Below are 24,038 nucleotides of genomic sequence, written 5' to 3'. Positions count from 1 at the left end.
CAGAATCCCTTTCGTTCTGGTATTCACCGCGGCCCTACTCGGAAACTAGAAGGTTCACTTGAACTAAACTTGGTAATCTGAGAAGCAAAAGAGAAAACGTAGGGGGGTAAAAAGAGGGGGAATCGGTCAGAGATGTTCCTTCCCATAGGACAGTCTATCCAACGTCTTGTCTTGACCGCTTTGCCAAGATTAGATTTCCAGGAAAACCAACGTTTACCAAATGTTAAAATCACCCATCTTAAACTCAATTTAATTTACAGGGCATAAGGAGTGATGTACTCAAGTTTCTCCGTGTAACGTGCATCAACAAGTTTTATCCATTATCTGCTCTGTTTTAGGTTTTCAGAGAGAGCAAAAGCGCCCCCCAAAAAGACTATTGAAAGTTTATTATCACACTTAGGTACAGGCTCTATTTAGGGCAGCATGTTTACCAAGTCCACTCATTTTGTCAAGTACATTGCAAATAATAAGCATCTTTAAACTATTCCTAAACCAGGAATGGTAATGAATCTACTGTGTGGAGGGGAAAGAGGAATTATAGCATCTGAATCCAAAGCTATTTGAGTGGGGCAATTACACAGAATTTCCCTCTCAAAGATACTCCCTCTCTATCTAAAAAATATATAGATTATTTAATCATAAGTAATACTAACTGTATTTGGAGCTTCATCTTTTCCCCCAAACCCGTGTCTCCTCTATTTTTCTTTTCTTTCTTTTTTCCTTTCTTTCTTTCTTTTTTTTTTTTTTTTTGATGAATGACCCCATTCTTCAACTACTTTCCCTAATCAGACCTGAGAGTAGATGCTTCCCTCTTATTCCCCTATTCCCAGTGGCCTCCCAATTAATCACCTTGTAAATCATGAAGTGTCTAATCTGTAAAATAGCTTTCCCAATCCACCACTCTCCTTTCTCCATTCTCTCTAACCTTCACTCAGGCCTTCATTGCTTTTTTCCTAGAATGCCGTAATAACCTCCTTGATCTCCCTGTCTCCAGTCTGTCCTTCTTCAATCCATTCTCCACTTCATAGACAAAGATATTTTTCCTGCTATACAAATACAATCACACCCGTTCTTTCCTTAAATTTCACCAGTGGTTCCTTATAACATTCAATACAAGGATAAAAAAATCCTTCAACTTTGGAGCATCCTTGCTCCAGCCATCCTAAAGTATTAAGCTGGGGAATGAGATGTCCACAGGGACTTTTTGAAAACTCCAATATATTCTTGGGATCTAAAAGGTAATATGCATGCTTAGGATTGTATGAATACCTAGGGCTATGTGAATGCTCAGGAAAGACCTGAGAAGGCCCTAAGCTCTCACCGCTAGTTGACCTGGAAGTGCTATTCAATCAAGAAGTGAAGGCTAAGGTAGAGTTGTAAATTCCCTGGCTGAGTGTTGAAGTTATGCCCCAACACACATACTAAGACCCTTGGGGAGACTTATTAGTTGAACATGTTTAAGGAAATCTCTGTTCAGTCATCAGATGGCCACTAAGCCAACTGAGCAAAGATTTCAGTGGTCACTCATAACAAAGAATACAGACATTAAAAAATGAATTCAGAAAAGTCACTAAACCAACAACTACTACAACAAACAGAAACTCTAGGGAAAGAGTAGAATCTGATATCCAGAGTTGCCACATTTTATTTGAATGTCCAGTTTTCAAAATTTAAAAAAAAAGTATGATACATACAAACAAACAAGAATGTAATACCCATACACAGGAGAAAAACAAATCAATACAAACTATCCCCGAGGAAGTCCATATGTTGGACTTACTAGATAAAGACTTTAAATATTTTAATTATGTTCACAAAGCTAAAGGAAACCATGTCTTAAAAATTAGATGAACATATGAGAAGAATGTTTCGCCAAATAGATAACATCAATAAAGAGAGAAAAATTGTGTTTTTTTTTAAATAAATAAAAATTCTGGAATTGAAAAGTAAAATAACTGAAGTGAAAATTTCAGTAGGGGCTGCTCAACAGAGATTTGATTAGGTGAAAGAAAAAATTAGCAAATTTGAATATAAGGCAGTTGAGATTATCCAGTCTGGGGAACAAATATAGGCATACCTCTTTTTATTTCACTTTGATTTATTGCACTTTGCAGATATTACATTTTTTACATATTGAATGTTTGTGCCAACCACATGTTGAGCAAGCCTATCAGCACCATTTTTCCAGCGGTATTTGCTCATTTCATGTCTCTGTCACATTTTTTGGTAATTCTCACAATATTTCAAACTTTATTTTTATATTTGTTATGGAGCTCTGTAATTAGTGATCTTTGATATTAATTTTGTAATTATTTCGGGGCACCATGAACATTAAAATATCAACATTATCAGTAATTTAAAAGTTGATTCTGACCCTCAAGGATGGCTTTGAGGGGTTAAAGAGTTCAGTGGAGGAAATAACTGCAGATGTGGTGGAAATAGCAAGAGAAGTAGAATTGGAAGTGGAGCCTTAAGATGTGGCTGAATTGCTTCAATCTCATGACAAAACTTCAATAGATGAGGAGTTACCTCTTATGGAGGAGCAAAGAAAGTAGTTTCTTGAGATGGAATTTACTCCTGGTGAAGATGCTATAAAGATTGTTGAAATAACAGCAATGGTTTAGAATTTTACATAAACTTAGTTGATAAAGCAGCTGCCAGGGTTTGAGAGGATTGACTTCAATTTTGAAAGAAGCTTTACTGTGGGTAAAACGCAATCAAACAGCATGAAATCGCTCATGAAAGTAAGAGTTGACTGATCCAGCAAACTTCACTATTGTCTTACTTTAAGAAATTGCTACAGCCTTCAGCAACCACCATCCGGATCAGTCAGCAGCCATCAACATCAAGGCAAGATGCTCCACCAACAAAAAGATTATGACTCATTGAAGGCTCAGATGATGGTCAGTATTTTTTAGCAATAAAGTATTTTTTTTTTTTTTTAAATTAAATTTATTGGGGTGACAATTGTTAGTAAAATTACATAGATTTCAGGTGTACAATTCTGTATTACATCATCTATAAATCCCATTGTGTGTTCATCACCCAGAGTCAGTTCTCCTTCCATCACCATATATTCGATCCCCCTTACCCTCATCTCCCACCCCCACCCCCCATCCCCCTTACCCTCTGGCAATTAAAAAAAGGTATAGACATTATTTTTTCAGAAATAATGTTATTGCAACTTGATAGATTACAATATAGTGTAAACATAACTTTTATATGCGCTTGAAACCAAAAACATCTGTGTGACTCACTTTATTGCACTGGTCTGGAACTAAAACCTCAATATCTCCAAGGTATGCCTGTAGAAAACAGAATAAAAAAACATAAACAGCCTCAGAAGCCTATGGGACACAATCAGGCATACTTAAATATATATAATGAGAGTCCTAGAAGGAGAGGAGAAAGAGAAAAGGGCAGATATATTATTTGGAAAATAACGGCCAAAAACTTCCCAAATTTGATGAAAAACAATCTGTACATCCCAGAAGTTTAAAACTCCAAAGGGGATAAACAAAGAAATCCACACCTGCACATATTATAATCAACTTGTTGAATACCAAAGGTAAGGGGAGAATCTTGAAAGTGTCAAGAAAGAATCCACTCATCACAGAATTCTTAATAAGATCTACAGCCAAAGCTATGGAAGCGGAAAGCAGTGGGTTGACACATTCAAAAGACTTTCAATCAAGAATTCTATATCGAGGAAAACTATCCTTCAAAAATGAAGAAAAAATTAATACAGTCCCAAAATGTACATATAAACAAAATTAGAATTTGTCATTAGGAAACTTGCCCTACAATAAACACTAAAGGGAGTCCTTCAAGTGGAAATGAAAGGACACCAGACAATAATTCAAATTCACATGAAGGAATAATGGATACTTGTAATGGTAAATACATAAGTAAATATAAAAGATAGTACGAATAAATTTTTTGTTTGTAGGTCATTTTCTCCTCTTATATGATTTAAAAGACCACTGCATGAAGCAATATTTATAAATCAGTGTTGATGGGCATTTTATGTATAAAGATTTAACTTGTATTACAGTAACAGCAAAAAGGAGGGGGGAAAGAAGCTATATAGTAGTAAAGTTTTTGTGTACTATTGAAATTAAGTTGGTATTACTCTGAACTATATCGTTATAACACGGTAATTGTAATCCTTAGAGCTACCACTAAGAAAACACTAAAACATACATAACATTAATGCCAAGAGAGTTAAAATGGTACATTATAAAATACATATTTAACACAAAAGGCAGCAGTAATGAAGTAGAAGAAAAAAAAGATGTACATTTAGAAAACAAATAGCAAAATGTCAGCTGTAAATACTACCGTATCAGTAATTACATTAAATGTAAAGATTAAACATTCCAATTAAAGGGCAGCAATTGGCAGAATGTGTTAAAAAAAAAAAGATCCAACTAGATGTAGTCCACAAGAGACACAATTTAGATTCCATGACACAAATATGTTGAAACTAATGGGATGAAAAAAAATATATATATCATACAAACAGCAACTAAACTGGTAAACAACTTTGGAAATTGTCCTGGCGCTTTTTTATAAAGTTAAAAAATTCAATTACTATTTTACCTAACAACTCCACTTTACATATTTACCAAAAATAAATAAAAATGTATCTACACCAAGACTCACACAAGATAGTGCACAGCAGTTTTATTAATAATAGCCCTAAACTGGAAATAATCCAAATGTTCCCCAACTGGTAAATGGATAAAGTGTTATATGTCCTTACAATTTAACAATACTCAGCAATACAAAGGAAACTAGTGATATATGCAACATGAATGACTTTCAAAAACATCATGCTGAGGAAAAGACGTGACACACAAAAGAGACCATGTGCCATTTAATGAACGTCTAAACAAATGAAATCAAACAGTGACAGAAAGAAGATCAGTGATAATCTTGGGGATTCAAAGGGGAGTTAGGTGGCAGGATTCACAGTGTGGGATTTGAGAGAATTTTTGAGGTTGTTGGAAATGTTCTATATCTTTATTGTGGTGGTGGTTTGTCAAAACTCATCAAACTGTACTTCATGCCTCAGAATCTTCAAACCTCTTGTTTCTCCTATCTGAAATGTCCTATCTCCCATCTCCTATCCCCACATTCCACCCCACCTTTTTGGAGAGTGGTCAGTTAATACCAGTCATGTATCTTACCCTATAATCGAACTCTATCATCCTTGTTGTACTTGTCTGCCCTCTGATCTAAACTTTAGGCATCTTGAGAACAGAGAACACAGCCGCTGGCCATAGTAGATACTAAAAATTGTTATTGAATATTAAAATACTTGTCTAAGTACTGTGCTTGCTCAGAACACTAAAAAAAAAAAATCAGGAACATTTTAAATCAAGATACAGCCCCTCTTGAAACAATCAATTCCTTAAAAATAAATAACCAAATTTAAATTGCTACATATCTGATATGAATATTACATGCTAATGCTTAAAGCATTCGTGGTTTGAGTAATCCCAGTGTGACTTTGGAGAACACAATAGTGTACAGAACTGTGAAACATTTGGTATGTTTCCTAAAATCCAAAATTACCAAAAGCTTACATTATTAAATATATAATATGCATTATGTCAAAAAGAAACTTTCTTGCTCATTTGGTATCTTCAGAACTTGACAGTTTTTGCTAAATGAATGTATTATCTCTGGCAAGAAGTATTACTATATACCATTCAAAATGCATTAACCTTATTATAAGAATGTCTTCCCATGTATAAAGAGCATTACATGCATATACATATAATTCTTTTCATATACAAAAATCTGACTATATGTCTCATAAGAAATTGTAACAGTAAATTTTCAGATAGCCCAGCTTTATAATTATGAATATCAGAAAAGGGCTATTGCCATTTGAATTTTTAAGAAATGTTTGGAATGTATTTAAGAAACATTGTTTTCTGTTCAAACTTCAAAATCCATTTTAATTGTTATACCTAATTATAGTTTTTGAATTATGCAGTTTTTGAGTATTATAAATAAATATAGATCTAGCACAAGAAAAAGGAAAAATAGGAAAATATTTACTTTTTAAAGTACAGTGAATTAATTTCACGTATAAGGCCAATAGAATGACTGTTACTTCTGCCAGATGGTATTTTACATTTTGATAAAAAGATATATTCTTAATCATATATGTCAAGGAAAAGCGACCATATGTTGTTAAACACTTCCAATTTGTCATTTAATTTAAAAGGAACCACTGATATTGCCATAAAATTTTTTGGTGATGTGGCCTAAGTATCCTTGGTGTCAATAAAATTTAATCTTCTCAAATTATCTTCTTTTGACTGTTTAAGCAAATAATTCAATGAAGAATTTTCTTAGTATCTACAAAGAAGAAATATAAAAAGGATACATCAGAACCCAGAGTCTATATTTAAGTTACTACTAGGTAAAAAGCAAAACTTCAGTTTTTCAAGAAGCCTCCAAAATGTAATTTACCGTATTCTAGCAAAGTAAATAAAATATACAGAATAACTCAAATGATTCCAAATTGTGTGCTTTAACTTCAGAAACCCAGTATATTCTTAAGATTAAAAAAGAGGGTGATTATATCACAAAATAATTTTGCACATTACAAAAGGGTTTCTAACTGAAAAAACCTTACAGGAGACACAGAAAGTAGCATTCAGTATATAATGGGAAAAGGAAATTGATATTAGATGATTATTGAAACAAAGGTTTTACAGTAGTCCCCCGCCCCCCATCTGTAGTTTCACTTTACGTGGTTTCAGTACTCCTGGTCAACTGCAGTCCAAAATATTAAATGGAAAATCCCAGAAATAAACAATTCATAAGTTTTAAATTGCATGCCATTCTGAGTAGCAGGATGAAATCTCTTGTCGTCCTCTTCCGTCCTGCAAAGGATGAGAATCATCCATGTTTCCAGTGTCTCCACGCTGCATATGCTACCAGCCTGTTAGTCACTTAGTAGCCATATAGTCAGCAGGTCAACCATGGCCTAATGCTACATCTATGATAATTTAGATTGCATAGCTAGGCAGATATACAGGCTTAGCCATCCACTGAGATTGGAATGCTGCTCCAAGCAGGCTAAAATCCATAGGGAACCTTGAGAAGTCATAGGTTTGTTCATTGTTTTGCAAATAACAGAGGAAATTAGTGAACAACTATCCTGGAAACTCAAATTTGGGGGATGAAATGGGGGAAATGTGTAGTGTAAATCAAGATCCCCAGATGAGTCTGATCTTTCTACTCATTGACATCTGTGTACCACTGTGTAAAGTGATTGAGAAGCAAAATCAAAATAAACTGTATTTTTCATTGTTTATCATGAGTACCAGGTGGCACACAGATGATTTTAGACAGACCAGGGGCATTTTCTACATTAATAAATATATACTTATTTTTATGTATATTAGAAAAATACATAAACAGCATATCTGATCTGTGACTTAATGTCTATTATTTTTTGAATTTTTAAAGCATCTATTTAAAGAAAAAAATAAACAATAACACAAATAGTATGTGGGTGAGAAAAATTGTGAAATCAATGCAGAAATGACCAAAATTTGGGAAACACCGGACAATGATTTTGATCATAGGTAAATCTGGGTTTATAAATTGACTCTATCACTCCTATTGGTGTGAACTTGGGAAGTTATTTACCTTCCTTGGCTGAATTGGTTGGTATATTAGTTGCTTTAGCAAAGACCAAAATAGTAATGGCTTAAACAAGTTACATCATTTCTTCCTATCTCACATGAAAGTTCAAGCTGGTGAGGGAATTAGGGTGGCATTGCTCCATGAGGTTGTCCAGAACCTGGGGTCCTACCTAACTAACCCATCATCTTCTCGATCCATCGTCTTCTCACACTACAGCATACGGGAAGGGGAAAGAGGAAGTATAGGGCAAGCAGCTTTCTATTAAGAGCATGAAGTAGAAATTACACATATCACTTTTGTTTACATTCTAATGACTAACTGCAAAAGAGACTGTCATCTCTAGTAGGGAGGAAGGAAACAATGGAACTTAACACATTAGACATTAAGAAACAAAGGGAAATGAACCCTAAGAGATGGAAAACAAATGAGGAGAGCCCTCTAGCTCCTCCAGTCGTCCCAGCTTCCTGGCCGGAGAAAATTTCCAAGCTTCAGCACAAGAAGAGAGAAGCCAGAATTCTACCTGAGTTGAAGAAACAGAGGTGGGAGTTTGGAGAAGCCAGGCTGCTAGAGTTCACAGGGTAGAGAACCAGACAGGAGAGATGCAGAGGGAGAATGTCAGGCATCTTCAGAGAGACCCCCTTGAGTATTCAGTTGAGTGGTGATCAGTGCAGTATGTGTGGCTGGGGAAAAAACCATGTGAAAGGATTAGAGGAAATGGTGACTGGCTCCTAGAGGCCAGGAATAATACTTGTTCCCAACAGCAACAGACTTGAGGGAATAAACCCCTCATAACTGAAGCAGTATCATTAGAGCACCAAGTAAGGTATGCTTAGGTAGTGGGGAATAATTATCTCTAGACTGGTCCTTCTTAAAAGGATCTGGTCCTTCTATGCAGATCTGGTCCTTCTTAAAAACATTAAAAGCAAGACCCCAAAGGTTCAAAGTGTTTCTATGTAACCAAACCAGATTCAGTATTAAGATATCAATTCTCCCCAAGTTGATTCTAAAATTCATATAGACATTCAAAGGACTTAGATTCACCAAAACAACTCTGAAAAAGAAGAACAACGTTGAAGAACTTACACTAGCTGACTTCAAAACTTATTATACAGCTACAATAATCCAGACTGTGGTATTGGACAGTTCTAGAATCAAATTCCAGTTCCGTCTCTTACTTAACTTGGGCAAGTCACTAATTGCTATCAGCTTCAGTTTTCTTATCTATAAAATCAAAATAATAATAGTAACTACCTTGTAGGATTATGTGACTACACAAAATAGTGTATATAATACACCAAGCACAGTACTGGACCTGTAAAAAGAATGTCAGCTTTTATTATCTACTCAACCCCAGGTTCCACAGGACAGTGACTGTCCTGCCTTGATTATCATTGTATCCTTAGGGCTTTAGACGGAAATTGAAGTTCAACTGTCTCAAGCAGAGTTAATAAGAAATGAGTTAATTATCAAGTTAAGGAACTTTAGATATTACCAAACTGACAATTAGCTCCTACTTTAGGAGTGAAAACATTAGTGATTCATTGGTTCGGACTTACATAAAGCCCCGAACCTTTTATAAAATAAATTTGATCCACTTATAAATATGAGAATTAAATGAAAATGTGCTAAGTATCAGAAAAGATTGCTTCAGTTAAATTTCAAAAGCTTTCTTAGCCTTTAATGAGGTAGCTTAAACAAGATCATCTTTGTTGGATGAGATTAATTGGGTCTATAAAGAATCCTATTATTAGAGTACAACTATTTTTATAATGAACTTACTTGATTTGGAGATTAGTTCACTATAAACCCTTTTAATCTTTATATTACTTTTCTTGGCATTTTGTGATTTGTTCTATAATTATTGTGTATTTAATACATTAAGCAATAAACTTAATGCTTTAAAATGTTAGTGTAATAGATGAATTTCCTAACAATTTGGGTAAAAATGAGCCCTTCATGAAGAAAATTTATTATTAATTCACAAAATGACAAAGGTTCTTTACAGATAGATGGTAACCTTTTATTTATTTATATATTTGTATTATTAGTTTCAGGTGTGCAAAACAACACAATAATTAGACACTGACATCCCTCACAAAGTGTAACTCCAACAAGTCTACTACCCCTCTGACACTGTATAGCTATTACAATACCATTGACTATATTTCCTATGCTGTACTTTACATCCTGTGACTATATATATATTTTTTTAAATTATAGTTGACATTCGATATTATTTTATATTCATTTCCGGTGTACAGCATAGTGGATAGGGATTTATATAATTTATGAAGTGATCCCCCTGATAAGTGTAGCACCCATCTGACAATACACAGATTTTACAATACTATTGCCTATATTCCCCATACTGTATTTCACATCCCTGTGAATATTCTGTAACTACCAATTTGCACTTCCTAATCCCTTCGCTTTTCTCACTCATCCCCCCAACCCTCTCCCATCTAGCAACTATCAGTTTGTTCTCTGTATCTATGAGTCTATTTCTGTTCTGTTTGTTCATTTATTCTGTTCCTCAGATTCCACCTATAAGTGAGATCACATGGTATTTGTCTTTCTCTGTCTGACTTATTTCACTTAAGATATGTACCCTCTAGGTCAATCCATGTTGTTGCAAATGGTAAGATTTTGTTCTTTTTCTTTTTAAAGATTTATTGGGGAATACTGGGGAACAGTGTGCTTCTCCAGGGTCCAACAGCTCCAAGTCATTGTCCTTCAATACTTGTGGAGGGCGCAGCTCAGCTCCAAGTCCAGTTGCCATTTTCAACCTTTAGTTGCAGGGGGCACAGCCCACCATGCCATGTGGGAATTGAATCAGCAACCTTGTTGAGAGCTCACGCTCTAACCAACTGAGCCATCCGGCCACCCCTCCGGAAGCTCAGCGTCAACTCATTGTCTTTAATCTAGTTGTGGAGGGTGCAGCTCACTGGTCCATGTGGGAATCGAACCTGCAACCCTATTGTTCAGAGGTCGTGCTCTAACCAACTGACCCACCCGGCCTCCCTAAGATTTCATTCTTTTTACGGCAGAGTAATACTCTATTGAATATATATACCACAATTTCTTTAACCAGTCATCTATAGATAAGCATATTTGTTGTTTCCATATCTTGGCTATTGTAAACAGCACTGCAATAAACATAGGGATGCATATATCTTTTCAAATTAGTGTTTTGGATTTTTTTTGGATAAATATCCAGGAGTGGAATTGCTGGGTCATAAGGTAGTTCTATTGTTAATTTTTTGAGGAACCTCCATACTGTTTTCCATGGTGGCTGCACAATTTGCAATCCCATCAAAAGTGAACAAGGGTTCCCTTTTCTCCATGTAATGACGAGCGGGGAAAAGTAGGAGGAGGGACATATGCTAGAATGGGGCTAATTGATTATTTATGTAATATCTAATAAATTTATTTAGCAATATGCAAGAGCAAAAGACAAATGCAATTAGCAGAATATGTTAATGTCAGAAAGTAAGACTAAACTATATACATTGATAACAATGTCATGTCAAACGAGTATACATACATGTAAGTTTAAGAGATCCCAAAATATGTTTACTATTGATCAAAAATCACTTGGCTAGATACACAAATAACATCAGTAAGGAGTATCCAAAAGCAGTAATAAGCTCTGTATAGGATAGTAACTATTACAGTAGATGTCAAAAGCTCACCAAACCAGGGAAGAACAGCACTGGAAAAGTCATAAATCAAAACCTTACCACATCTGTAGCTGAGAGAAACTCAGGCGTCTCCCACACCACTGTTTGCTAGTTCCCAAGAATACTGCTGCTGTTGGCGTTGTTGTTGTTGTTATTGTTGTTGTTGTTGGAAGTTAGAAGTCAAGGTGTCTTCTGATGCTATGAGCTGCAAGCTGCATATAAGTTTTCAAGGTGTTAACAGTCTGAAGAATGTTGCTGTTGTTGTCATGGCTGTTGTTGTTAGAAGTTAGGACGTCTTCTGATACTGCAAGCTGCAAGCTACATACGAGTTTTCTAGATGCTAACAAGTTCTCAAGAAGGCTAACTGAGGGGGACAGCACTGGAGAGGCCAGGAACCAGCCAGCCCTCACCAGGTTCATGGCTGAAAGTCAGGACATCCCCTGGTATTGTAAGCTGCATCTGCCTGGAAGTCTTCAAAATATTAGAATGATAAAAAATCACTAATGACAAATGACCAAATGACGAAATAATAATTTCACTGCCAACTGAGGTCTGTCTTATATGTTTTCTCAGATGTACCTTATATGTTTTCTTGTTCCTGCCCCCCACTCCGGGAATAGCCAGTTCTGGGAGGGTCCGGCAGTTACTGATATGAATGCTGTCCATCCGGCCGAAGGGCCAATTCATCCCAATAAGCAATATCTACTGTTCTTGCTTGGGACCATCAGCCCAAGGTCTTCCAAAGCCTGGCAATGTGCTTGTCACGTCATCCTGATATAACTTAGCTACTTCTTCACTTCATCTGCTGATGTGGGCAAAACAGACAGAACAAAGAGGGAATTCTCTCAACCCCTGATCAAGAATTTCTTTAACCCTAAGATAACCATCACCTCACAACACAGACAGAACAACAAACATAATCTCATATCTCCTCTACTTGAGAGAATGAGACTAAACAGAAAACCTCATCTCATGTCTCCCCTGCTCGGGAGAATGAGACCAAAGGGGGAACAGAAAAGCAACATCATTGCATATCTCCCCTGCTTGGGAGAATGGGACCAAAGGGGGAATTTACTCAACCCCTGATCACAGCACAGAAATCAACTTACATACAGAAACAGATAAAAGCTAACAGACAAAAGCTCACATCAACCAATGAAGGCAAATTTTCTTTAACACCTTCCCTACACTCCACATCCTCACCAACACTTGTTGTTTGTTAATTTATTGATGATGGTCAGTCTGACAGGCATGAAGTGATATCTTATTGTGGTTTTTATTTGCATTTCTCTGATGATTAGTGATATTGAGCATCTTTTCATATGTCCATTGGCCATCTGTATGTCCTATTCAGAGAAATGTCTATTTGGGTCCTCTGCCCATTTTTAACTGGATTGTTTGGGGTTTTTTTGTGTGTTGAATTACATGAATTTTTAAATAAATTTTAGATATGAGCCTCTTATTAGATGTATCATTGGCCAATATATTCTCCCATTCAGTAGGATGTCTTTTCATTTTGTTGGTGGTTTCCTTTGCTGTGAAAAAAACTTTTTAGTTTGATGTAGTCTGGTTTGTTTATTTTTTCTTTTGTTTCCCTTGCTCAAGGAGATATATCATTGAAAATATTATTAAGGGTCATGTCTGAAATATGACTTTATTTCATATATTTTCTTCTAGGAGTTTTATGGTTTCAGGTCTTATATTTAAGTCTTTAATCCAATATAGAAGAATACAAGTTTATTCTTGTATATGGTATAAGAAGGTAGTCCAATTTCATTTTTTTGCATATATCTGTTCAGTTTTCCCAGCATCATTTATTGAATAGACTGTCTTTACCCCAGTGTATATTTGCTTCCTTTGTCATAGATTAAATTACCATATAGACATTCTGCATCTTCGCCCCTCTTACCACTCTCAAGGTGGCTTCTTCTGAATGTCCTTAGTTGTAGGACTTCTGTTCAGCTAGACATAAGGTGATTCTCAATGATGGTTGTTCTGTAGTTCAGTTGTAATTTTGATGTGGTCGTGAGGGGAGACAAGCACAACATTTACTTACTCTGTCATCTTGGTTAGAAATCCTATTTAATTCTTAATCAAGTTATTTGTAGTCTCAGAATTACCACTTTTGAATTTTTTGTGCAATGGCTGAGATTTATTTAAAATGTTGCCATCTAGAAGGTCCACGATGATGGATTAGGCAAATGTGTATCCCAGGATCACATCAAAATTACAACTAGTATAAATTGTAGAACAATGAACCTCAAGAATCATCTCAAGACTAACTGAACATAACCCCTGTAACTAAGGATATAAAGAAGGGGCCACTTTGAGGCTGGTAGGAGGGATGGAGACATGAAACAGGCTGACCCCAAAACCACATAGTAGCTGAACACCCAGAGGGACACCTCGATGGTAGAGGTCTCCCCTAAAAAGGAAGGGGTCCTGGCTTCAGCATCTTTTCTGATCACAGTGGTATGAAACTAGAAATGAATTACAAGACAAAAACTGGAAAACACAAAAACACATGGAGGCTAAAGAACATGCTAACAAATAATGAATGGGTCAACAATGAGATCAAGGAAGAAATTCAAAGATACCTTGAGATAAACAAAAATGAAAACAATGCAAAATCTATGGGACACAGTGCAGGCAACACACCCAAAGGGCAGATTCTGCAGGCACCAGAGCCCTGCTAAAGCAAATCCTGCTACATAGGGTCAGCCCCTGCAGAACAGCTCCTCCACTGTAATCACAGTCACAACCAATTAGGCTGAAGGCCAACTCTCCCACTGATGTGCAAACAGCAACCAAGTCTCAACTACAATAGGAGGGCACACACAACCCACATAGGGACACACCTGGAGCACCTAGCTCAGGTGATGAGGGAAATTATGCCACCTGGCCCCACAGGGCACCTACTACATAAGGCTACTCTACTAAAACCTGGAGATATAGCAGCCCTACCTAATATATAGAGACAAACACAGGAAGGCAGTCAAAATGGGGAGACAATGAAACATGTCCCAAATGAAAGAAAAGAAAAAAGCTCCAGAAAAGAAGCTGAACAAAATAGAGACAGCAATCTACCAGATGCAAGGTTCAAAACTCTGGTTATAAGGATGCTCAATGAACTTAGGGGAAGAGTAGAAGAACTCAGTGAGAACTTTAACAAAGAGATAGGAAACATGAAAATGGAGATAGAAAAATAAAAAAGAACCAGTCAGAATTGAAGAATACAGTAACTAAAATAAAGACCACATTGGAGGAAATCAACAGTAGAATAGATGAAGCAGAGGATTGAATCAGCGATTTAAGAGTTAAGGTACCAGAAAACACCCAATCAGAACAGCAAAAAGAAAAAAGAATTTAAAAAGATGAAGATAACATCAAGCGTACCAGCACTCACAGCAGTGGGGTACCAGAAGGAGAAGAGAGAGCAAGGAATCGAAAATCTACTTGAGAAATAATGTTAGAAAACTTCCCTAACTTGGAGAAAGAAATAGACATACAAGCCCAGGAAATGCAGAGAGTCGCAAACAAGATGAACTCAATGAGGCTCACGCCAAGACAGATCATAATCAAAATGCCAAAGATTAAAGACAAAGAAAGAATCTTTAAAGCATTGAGAGAAAAGCAGTTAGTTACCTACAAGGGAGTTTCCGTAAGACTGTCAGTTGATTTTTCAATAGAAACTCTGCAGGCCAGAAGGGATTGGCATGAAATATTCAAAGTGATGAAAAGTAAGGACCTACAACCAAGGCTACTCTACCCAGGAAAGCTATCATTTAGTATTGACGGATAGATAAAGAGCTTCCCAGATAAGAAAAAGCTAAAGGAGTTCATCACCATCAAACCAGAATTACAAGGAATGTTAGAGGGACCTCTTAAAGAAGAAAAAGAAAAAAACAAAAATATGAATAATAAAATGGCAATCACTACATATCTATCAACAATAACTTTCAATATAAAGGGATTAAATACTCCAATAAAAAAGATACGGTGGCTGAATGGAACAGAAAACAAAACCCTTATATATGCTGCCTATAGGAGCCTCACTTCAGATCAGAAGACATATACAGACTGAAAGTAAAGGGATGGGAAAAGGTATTTCATGAAAATTGAAATAAACAAACAAGCAAAAAGCTGGGTAGCAATACTTATACCAGACAAAGTAGACTTTAAAACAAAGGCTATAACAAGAGACAAAGAAGGACCCAGTAATCCTACTTCTAGGTGTTTATCCAAAACCAAAACACTACTTCGAAGGGAAATGTGCATCCATATGTTCATTGCAGTATTATTTGCAGTAGCCAAGATATGGAGGTAACCTGGGTGGCCATCAATGGATGAATAAACAAGAGGCGGTACATACATACAGTGGAATATTACTAAGCCATAAAAATAATGAAATCTTATCATCTGCAACAACATGATGGACTTTGAGAGTATTGTGCTGACTGGAGTATGTCAGACAGAGAAAGACAAACGGCTTATGATTTCATTTATAAGTGGAATCTAAAGAACAAAATAAACAAACAAAACAGATATATAAACTCAAAGATACAGAGAACATTTTGATGGTTGCTGGCTGGGAGGGAGGTTCAGAGAGTAGGTGATAAAGGGGAAGGGATTAAAAAGTACAAATTGGTAGTTACAAAATAGTCATGGGGATATAAATTATAGCATAAGGAATATAGTCGATAATATTTAATAACTGTGTATGGTGTCAGGTGGGTACTAGATTTATTGGGGTGATCATTTCATAAGTTATATAAATGTCTAATCCCTATGTGATACACCTGAAACTAATATAACATTGTATGTCAACTGTAATTGAAAAATACAACAATTATTTTAAAAAAGAGCCTCCCAATAAAGAATTAAATAAAGGGCAGGTTATTGTTCTTTACTGAGAGATTATTTTTTATTTTATGTTTCAAAACGTAATTGGGCCATAAATATTTAACAGAGCAACTGAACTATTAATTGCTCTGATCAAAAACATTTTAAAGTACTCACATACAACACATCAAATCTTTTATACAGGTATATCTCTATGTATCTTTATGAGACAGCATGCAAAAAAGCTTGCTAGAGTTGTAATACTAACTAACCATGGTATCCTTCGTATGGAATTGCCTCAAAGATAACATCTCCTCATGATAAAATACTGTGGAAATTTAGCATTGTGTCAAATTTCATTAGGTTATAAAATAAAAGTTGGTTTCTAATAAATTTTTAAGTGTTTGGAAGAATTTAATAATGACTCTAAAACACACGTTGTGTATTTCTTTGAAAAGTTTATTCAATTTTTTCTAATATGCACATTTCTAGATTCTACAGTGCTGTGATAAGTAATTAAATAATCAACAATGGGACACATGCAAAAGATTTAAAACCAACTGAAACTACTAAGCACTAAACAAACTGAAAAAGTCAATAGACTATTTATTTAATTACTTACTGCACAAGAGGATTTATTTCAATGGCTAGTGCATTGTTTCATTTAGTTTTTAAAAAGGGATAGTTAAAAGAAAAAAGTACAGTTTGGATGAGATTATGCTGCTGTGTGACTTTAAATCATTTAACTGCTCTGAGCCTCAGTGTGCGTGACAAGAGAGTGTTTTTCAACGTCTTCCTCTTCTTTTTCTTATTCTAGCAAAAGAGCATTTTGTCAAGTGCAGTCTTACACGGAGCACCAAATATAAAGCAGAAAATGCAGAACTGCTTTGTTGAGGTGGTGGGTGGGAAAACCTGGAGACTTCTGCAGATATGTTTATGCTATTTTTCACTGTATAAAAGTTTCAAAAAAAACTGACGATTTTGCTTTTGCTTCTAGGTTGTATATACTCAGAAAAGGATTTCACAGCATAAAAATTGTTAAACAATTACATCTTCCTTCTTTGAAGACTTTTACATTTAAATCTTGATCTGTCTGGATTTTATTTTCATGTAAGGAGTAAGGTAGATCTCCAAATTCACATTTTTCAAGATTACTATGTACTAATTGTTTCTCCATTTATTAAGTAATATGTCTTTATCCTACTGATTTCAAATGTTATCTTTCCCCTATGATAAATTCTCACATGCCATCAAATCTATTTCTAGTACTTTCGTTTTAGGGATGCTTCTGTCTCTTGCCATTCTTTACCTATTGCCAAGACAAATATTATATTATAGTCCTGATTTTTTTAAATTATGAAAACTTTCAGTTCTGTGTACTAATTGTTACCATTTTGCATACCTTTCATACCACATTTACTATTCTTTATTGCCAACTCTGTAAAACATATTGACATATACTGCAATGGTAACCAAATAAGACATATATAAAACACTAGCATAGTGGTTAACAGCATGAATTCTGGAGCCAGAATGGAGACACTCATGCTACTTATTCAACAGAGTTGTAAGGATTAAACGACTTAGTATTTGTAAAGCACTTAATAAAGATTATGTGTTAGTTATTATTAAATTATTGCATATGATCTAGGAATCAATTGAGCTTGTACATTACACATTTACTCTTTTTTTAGTCACTACCCGTAAATTTTAACATGACTATTTCACTTGTCAATGTCTCATTTAGTCAGTATCTCTCTCATTTCTCCCAAACCAAGGATCTTAAGATGCTTGAACTCCAATAAACTCCTGTTCCATCTTCCATATTATTATTGTCCAGTTCCATCGTGCTTCAAAAACTCCCACAGTTAAGCACTATATTTATTTTTTCATTTCAATGTTAGGCTTATCCACATCATTATCTATAATCAATATTCAACAAAGTTTTTTTCTTAAACTCTATTTGTCTTTTTCATTTTATACCTCCCATATCTTTATTATTTATATTGACCTACATTCATCATCTTCAGCTTCTTCCTCACTTTGTGATCTTCATGAGTCTCCATTCTTTTGAAATTAAATAAATAATTTTCAGTGTGATCTGTACAATTTAAAATAGACAATTATTTTAAGATTTAAACAAAACCTCTGGATGCAACCAGCTCCACATTGTCCCAATCCAATGACAAAACAATTACCCCAAAACTACCGCTTTTTGCCACGAGATGGCGACTATGTCTAAATAACACAACCTCTATTTAAGTTAAACTATTTGGAAATAATCTTTGTCTTCCTTTGAGGTAAATCCTGCTAGTGAATGTTCATGATAGGTCAAATTTCTCTCTTTAAGATTTAAATAATTGTTTACTTTAGACAATTTGGATTAAAATCTTTCTCAATTGAGCTATACATTTCTCTCCCTTCTTAAACTAGAGCATATAAACCTGTTTCCTAATGATTGACCGTGATCATCATAAACGTCAATTACAACACTACACAAGCATATACAGGTTACTCTACTGTTTGACCCTACATTAAACAGCTCCAGATAACTATGCTTTTTGAGCTCACTCTTTATAGCAGTTTAGTCTAGTATTTTGGGGCTTGTTTTGTAATAAGCATTTTTGTCCTCTTTTTTCCAGATGTTACTTTTTAAAAATAACTTCTAGGAGTAAATGTCTTCTTTTATCAACCTGTGTTTTGAACTATTGCTACCTCTAATGTATTATGATCATATAAACTAGATAAAGTTATTAAAATTGAGTCAAAATAAGTCCTATTGATGGATTACACAGACTTTATGTTTTATGCCATCTGTTTTGAGTATCCTATGACATCAGTTTTGAGTACTGAGATGTTTTGACATTTGAAATTGCTTAAAAAGTGCTATATTTGAATATATTAATTGTATTTTAAATTAATAATTGAGGTACAGAGCACTCAGAAATTTGAATGTTATTTAGTGTATTAAGATTTCCTTTTGGCTTCTTTCTCCTTTTCATTTTAGCATTAATAATATCATTGATTCCATTAAGGTGACTCCAGGTCTGAGAACTTATTTCACATAAGTAATTTCAGATCTAATTTTTACACTTTGCATATGTATTTTCATATGTCTACTGAAAAAATAATTTTGTTTATAAAAAGGAAATATTTGAAAAAATTGTGAAAACATGGATATTAACCAATAAAAGCATCCTGAAGCTGTAGTATGCATCAGAATCAAGTAGAGATTTTGTTACAAATGTATACAGATAACAGGGCCCCATTCCAGAAATTGTTTCAGTTGGTAGAGACTAGACTCTATTTTAAACAAACATCCCAATTGATTCTTTTATCTCTCTGTGTTTCTCAAAATTCTTAGCTGACACTGAAGAAGAAATTCTCACTTGAATGGATATAAAGTTGAGTGTTTTATTTTGGATTCAAAATTAAGGTGTGTTATACAACTGTAACTTAAAGGAAGGAAATTAGTTTTCACATCAAAGCCTTTTCCAAAGTAAGGCAATACTGATAATTCCATTTACTACTTCTTTTCTCAGTAAATAATGTTTGGGGACATCTCTTCCCATTCCAAATCACATCAGAAGATGGTAAACTAAAGGCCCTGAAGATTATGTTAGTAGGACTTTCTAATATGCAATTATGAAAAATTAATTAAAATTAAGGTAACTATCTCATTTTCTGTTACACCGATCCTTATTTTTAAAGTGCTCTTTCTAAAAATCAACCTTTGCCCTCCTTACCTTGTAGTAACACTTTTCCGTTCCTTTTCAGTGACCCTGTTTTGAACAGTGTTAACACTTCAGAAAAATCTCCAGATATGTGTCATGTATCTTTTGGTCTACTTTAATAACAAAACAGAGTCTCCTCGTTATCCTCACTTGCTCAATCAATGTACATTCTTGCCCCTGTGTTTATACAGTGCATTCATTAGTGGTTTTTACTTGTCTAGTCTTTTGGACCATAAAACTGGAGTTTATTATCCTGCAGGTGATGAATCTTCTTATTTACAAATTAATTGTAGATCATGTGTGGGCAGCATGATTGCTGATCCTGCCTAACGAATACATTTAGTGTTTAATTTTTTTTTTCTGTTGCTATTTTCTAATTTGAAGTGGGTAGACCAAAACCAATTAATTCTATTCCAGTTTTTCAGTGCTTTGCTGCATGCTTCTTCTGTCACTACAGATGCTTATGACTCTTAATGTATGGCTTTAAATAACGTTGATATTAGAGATGTGCTGATATTAAACTACATGCTCCTGATAACTGCATCTTTCAGGTAAACTAGAGCTGCTAATTACTTTAAGAAATTTTAGGTCACACACTCATAAGTTTAATTAATTTATCTTCAACAAAACTACTTATATTCAGATTGCTTTAATAATAATCATACAACTAGAAATCTTTAAGAACATTTAAAAACACAGCTCAAAGACTCAAATATCTAGTTAAATGTGATCTTACCAGAGGGAAGTTTTGTAGGATTTTTAATATCTGAATATAAAATTAAGAAATAGACATGTAGATATTTTAGATGTAGAAGTTAGTAGGTTTTTGTACTTCTCAATATCCAGTCAATAAAGGGTATGAATGAAGTAGAAGAGCAATCTCGCGTTTGTGAAGATAAGCATTTATTGAGGCTATCGTAAGATTCCAAAATTGTGGGTGATTTTTATAGTTTCTAACAGATTTTTGCATTAGTGACTGAATGGGAAGGTGAATTTAATAACAGGTAAATATGTATGTTAATATATCACGGTACAGCCATAACCTAACACCAAAAGAACCTACAATATAAGTATCTTTATTTTTTTTCACGTTAAAAAGTTTTGAACTGTTTCTGTCATAATATTACACTAATGACACTTCAGTAACTCTAAACTTAACATAATAGCAGACAACCAGATATTCCAATATCCATGCGACATTAACTAGCACTAGATACATACTTGAAACATAAGAAGTAGCGAGTGTGATATAAATGGAATTAAATATAACTATTTTTAGTATGTATTATATTTCTACCACTGTGCTAGGTATGATTGCATAGGTTATGTCATTTAATTTAAATCCTCAATCTTATAAAATTTTGGCTTACGAAAAAACTAATTTATTCTTGGCTTATTAGTTTTCCTGTTGTCAGTTCTACATGCTCCAGCAGAAGTAAGCATTACCATCACTAGAATACGTATTCATGTTAAGGCTGTGTAAGTAGTTGAAGAGATTCAAGCATCAGATGGGTGCTTGAACTGGATAAATTTAAAATTCATCCAACCCTGAGATTCTCTACATTTATGTAATGCTACTCTGTTTTAGATCTTGGAGAAGCCTTAAAAAACATACAGCTAGGGCACACAAAATTATTAGGGTGATAGAATTATGAGGCAGAAACCATGTTCTGATGCTCATAGGCCACATTCATGGCAATCTGTCCAGGAGAGTTTGGATCTAATTATGTACACAGAATTAATTATTTGTCCTTCATTGTCTACATCATAGTAAAATAGTCACCTAATACATAAAACAAGAGAATTGGCTAGAAAGGATGCCCCCTTCCACCCTAATTTTTTAAGCAGTCAGCTTTGCACTCTCACCTACAGCATGAGCTGAGGTTAGAACATTCTGATTCTATTTCTCTGTAGGACACCAAAAATAGAAGCAGCTTGCATTGAAATAGTACTGTGACTAAGCCTAGCCTCACTGTTGCATGTTTCTAATTGCATGCACTTCAAGGTCTGAGTTTTTTTAGAAAGCTATTAAAAGGTGGGAAAGTAGGCCCTACAGTATGACTTAGAGTTTGCTTTCAAAAATTCAAGTACTTAAAATTCATTAGTATTTAAGGCAGTGTTATTTTTCACTTCTTTTTACTTTATTCTTTTCATTTATATAAATAGTCATGCAGACAAGTTATATGCTCATGCGCATGGGCTGTAAAAGAATAAACTGGGGGGAAAAAGATGGCCAGTTAGAAAAATATATAGAGGAGGGATTAAAGAATATTTAATAAAATTTGTATTACTTTATTATCTTTCGGCTACTTTACATGATAATTTGTGTTTGAACTTCAACGACAAACAATTCTTACATGTTTGTTTGCATCAATGAACTACGAAGAAAGTTGGGTTTTTCTGCTTGATCTCTCAAATGTATTTGCATCCATGCTGTAGTATAATTGCTCTATTGGTGGGGAAAGTAGATTATTAGAGTCAATCCCGAATGTTTCATTCAAGTTAATCTTAACACCTATTTTTAAAATAGTGGTAAAATATAGATAACATACAATTTACCATTTTAGTCATATTTAAGTATAGTTCCTGTGTTATTAAGTACAATCACACTGTTGTATAATCATTTTAACCATCCATCTCCATCCATCTTTTTTTTTTAACCGTTATCGCTAGAGATGTAGAATTGGGCCATTGCTGCAGTTTTTCTGACCCCTACTTTACCTTCCGAGTTGGTTTCCACAAGATAAATTTGCCAAAGACCATCTAATCTAAAAGGCCACGTTTGTTTGTTTTTACTACCATAAGATACTAATAGTATAAAGTAGCTAGGAAAAGTGTTGACCTTAGAAACTGGATGGGCCAAAGCAAATTATGAGGAGTAATAAGGATGCCTGCAGGCTCAAAGATGTTTTAAATTTTCTGTAAAATTACAACCACATATTTGACATAAAGAATTTTTAAAAATCTTTAAAACTAAAAGCTAGTTTAAAGGTATCAAATCCTGTAGCGTGGAATATTTCTTCAGAATTGAAAATGTAGCACACAAGATATGAATTTACATGATATGGGGGATAAAAACTTGTGAAAATGTCAATTCTTTTTACATTAATTATATATCTGAACCTATTGCTGCAGATATTGAATCTCCAAAATAGCTTCATACAGTTGTTTTAAAAATGTGCGGGTAATATAAGGCCAAACTCACTCTTCCAGTAAATCTATTCATTCCATAATTTAGTTTTCAATTGAGCCTGAACATATATCAGGTGAAAATAAGATGATCCAGATCTGTTAGTATTGATGTACATGTAGGTGGTTCCTTTATTATAATTTGCAAAATGCTTGCAAACTGTCTTGGTGAGGGATCTCATATGGAGAGAGATAATCAAGATACAAGATGGAAAAGGTCAGTCAAGTTGTGCAATTTCATGAAGTGATCAAGTACAATAGGTTTTAAACAAACAAGGCAAATTGTTGGCCTATTCAAAGGTGACATGCTATAGTACAGCATTTTAGTGCAAATGATTTGATATCTGAAAAGCTATTTCTTGTTATTTCTTTTCAGTCTAAAGTGACTGACAACACTTCTGAAATCACTTGCTTCCATTTGAGTGGCACGTCATTAAAAATCTCAAGCTTAGATCCCTCTTATTCCTTTATTAAGTACTGCAGTCTACATCAAACTGTCTAAAACCGTAAGTTGTGTGTATTTGCCTTTACATTAACTGCTTTTTGATTGTATGAGAAAATTACTGTGGTTTTTCAATTACTTACTGGATTCTAAAAGAAACAGTTGTCAGAAATAAGTTTACAGTGGTGAATAGCAGCCTCAATAGGTGTAAAATCAATTTGTAATTCTTATTTAAGAAAAGGGATCTGCCAAACTATCCACTGTTCCTTTAGTTACTGATTTTTGATAGTGATAGCATACCTAATTCCAAAGAAAAACATTTGTTTTTTTAAAAAACAAGATGAGGTACTTTACCACAAAATCAAGCCTATCATGAGCTATGTTGACATTTTGCAGGAAATATTTTTTTTCAAACTTCCTTTTTTATGTCCTAATTTTTCTCCCTAAAATGACATCATCTCTTCATCTGATAAGGAA

The 24,038-nt window shown here is 34.5% G+C and overlaps 1 long non-coding RNA gene across 2 annotated transcripts in view; it reads right to left on the bottom strand.

Annotated features, from left to right (window-relative positions):
* Window positions 1-810: 810 nt before the first annotated feature.
* The window catches only part of LOC109445267 (uncharacterized), a 43,957-nt gene continuing 20,729 nt past the window's right edge, over window positions 811-24,038 (bottom strand). The window contains exons 6-10 of one of the 2 annotated variants that reach the window (XR_012497731.1): window positions 18,208-18,297; window positions 11,415-12,159; window positions 8,195-8,354; window positions 3,258-3,305; window positions 811-2,589 (exon numbers count right to left, since the gene is read on the bottom strand). This is a non-coding gene — a long non-coding RNA (uncharacterized LOC109445267). Of the gene's footprint in view, window positions 2,590-3,257; window positions 3,306-6,385; window positions 6,906-8,194; window positions 8,355-11,414; window positions 12,160-18,207; window positions 18,298-24,038 lie in introns of those variants that run through there. The other variant, XR_012497737.1, reaches the window with a different exon arrangement.

Source organism: Rhinolophus sinicus, linkage group LG01 (assembly GCF_036562045.2).
Source record: "Rhinolophus sinicus isolate RSC01 linkage group LG01, ASM3656204v1, whole genome shotgun sequence".
NCBI lineage: Eukaryota > Metazoa > Chordata > Mammalia > Chiroptera > Rhinolophidae > Rhinolophus > Rhinolophus sinicus.
Note: the sequence above shows the minus strand (reverse complement) of the source record. Positions and strands in the feature narration are given on the sequence as shown.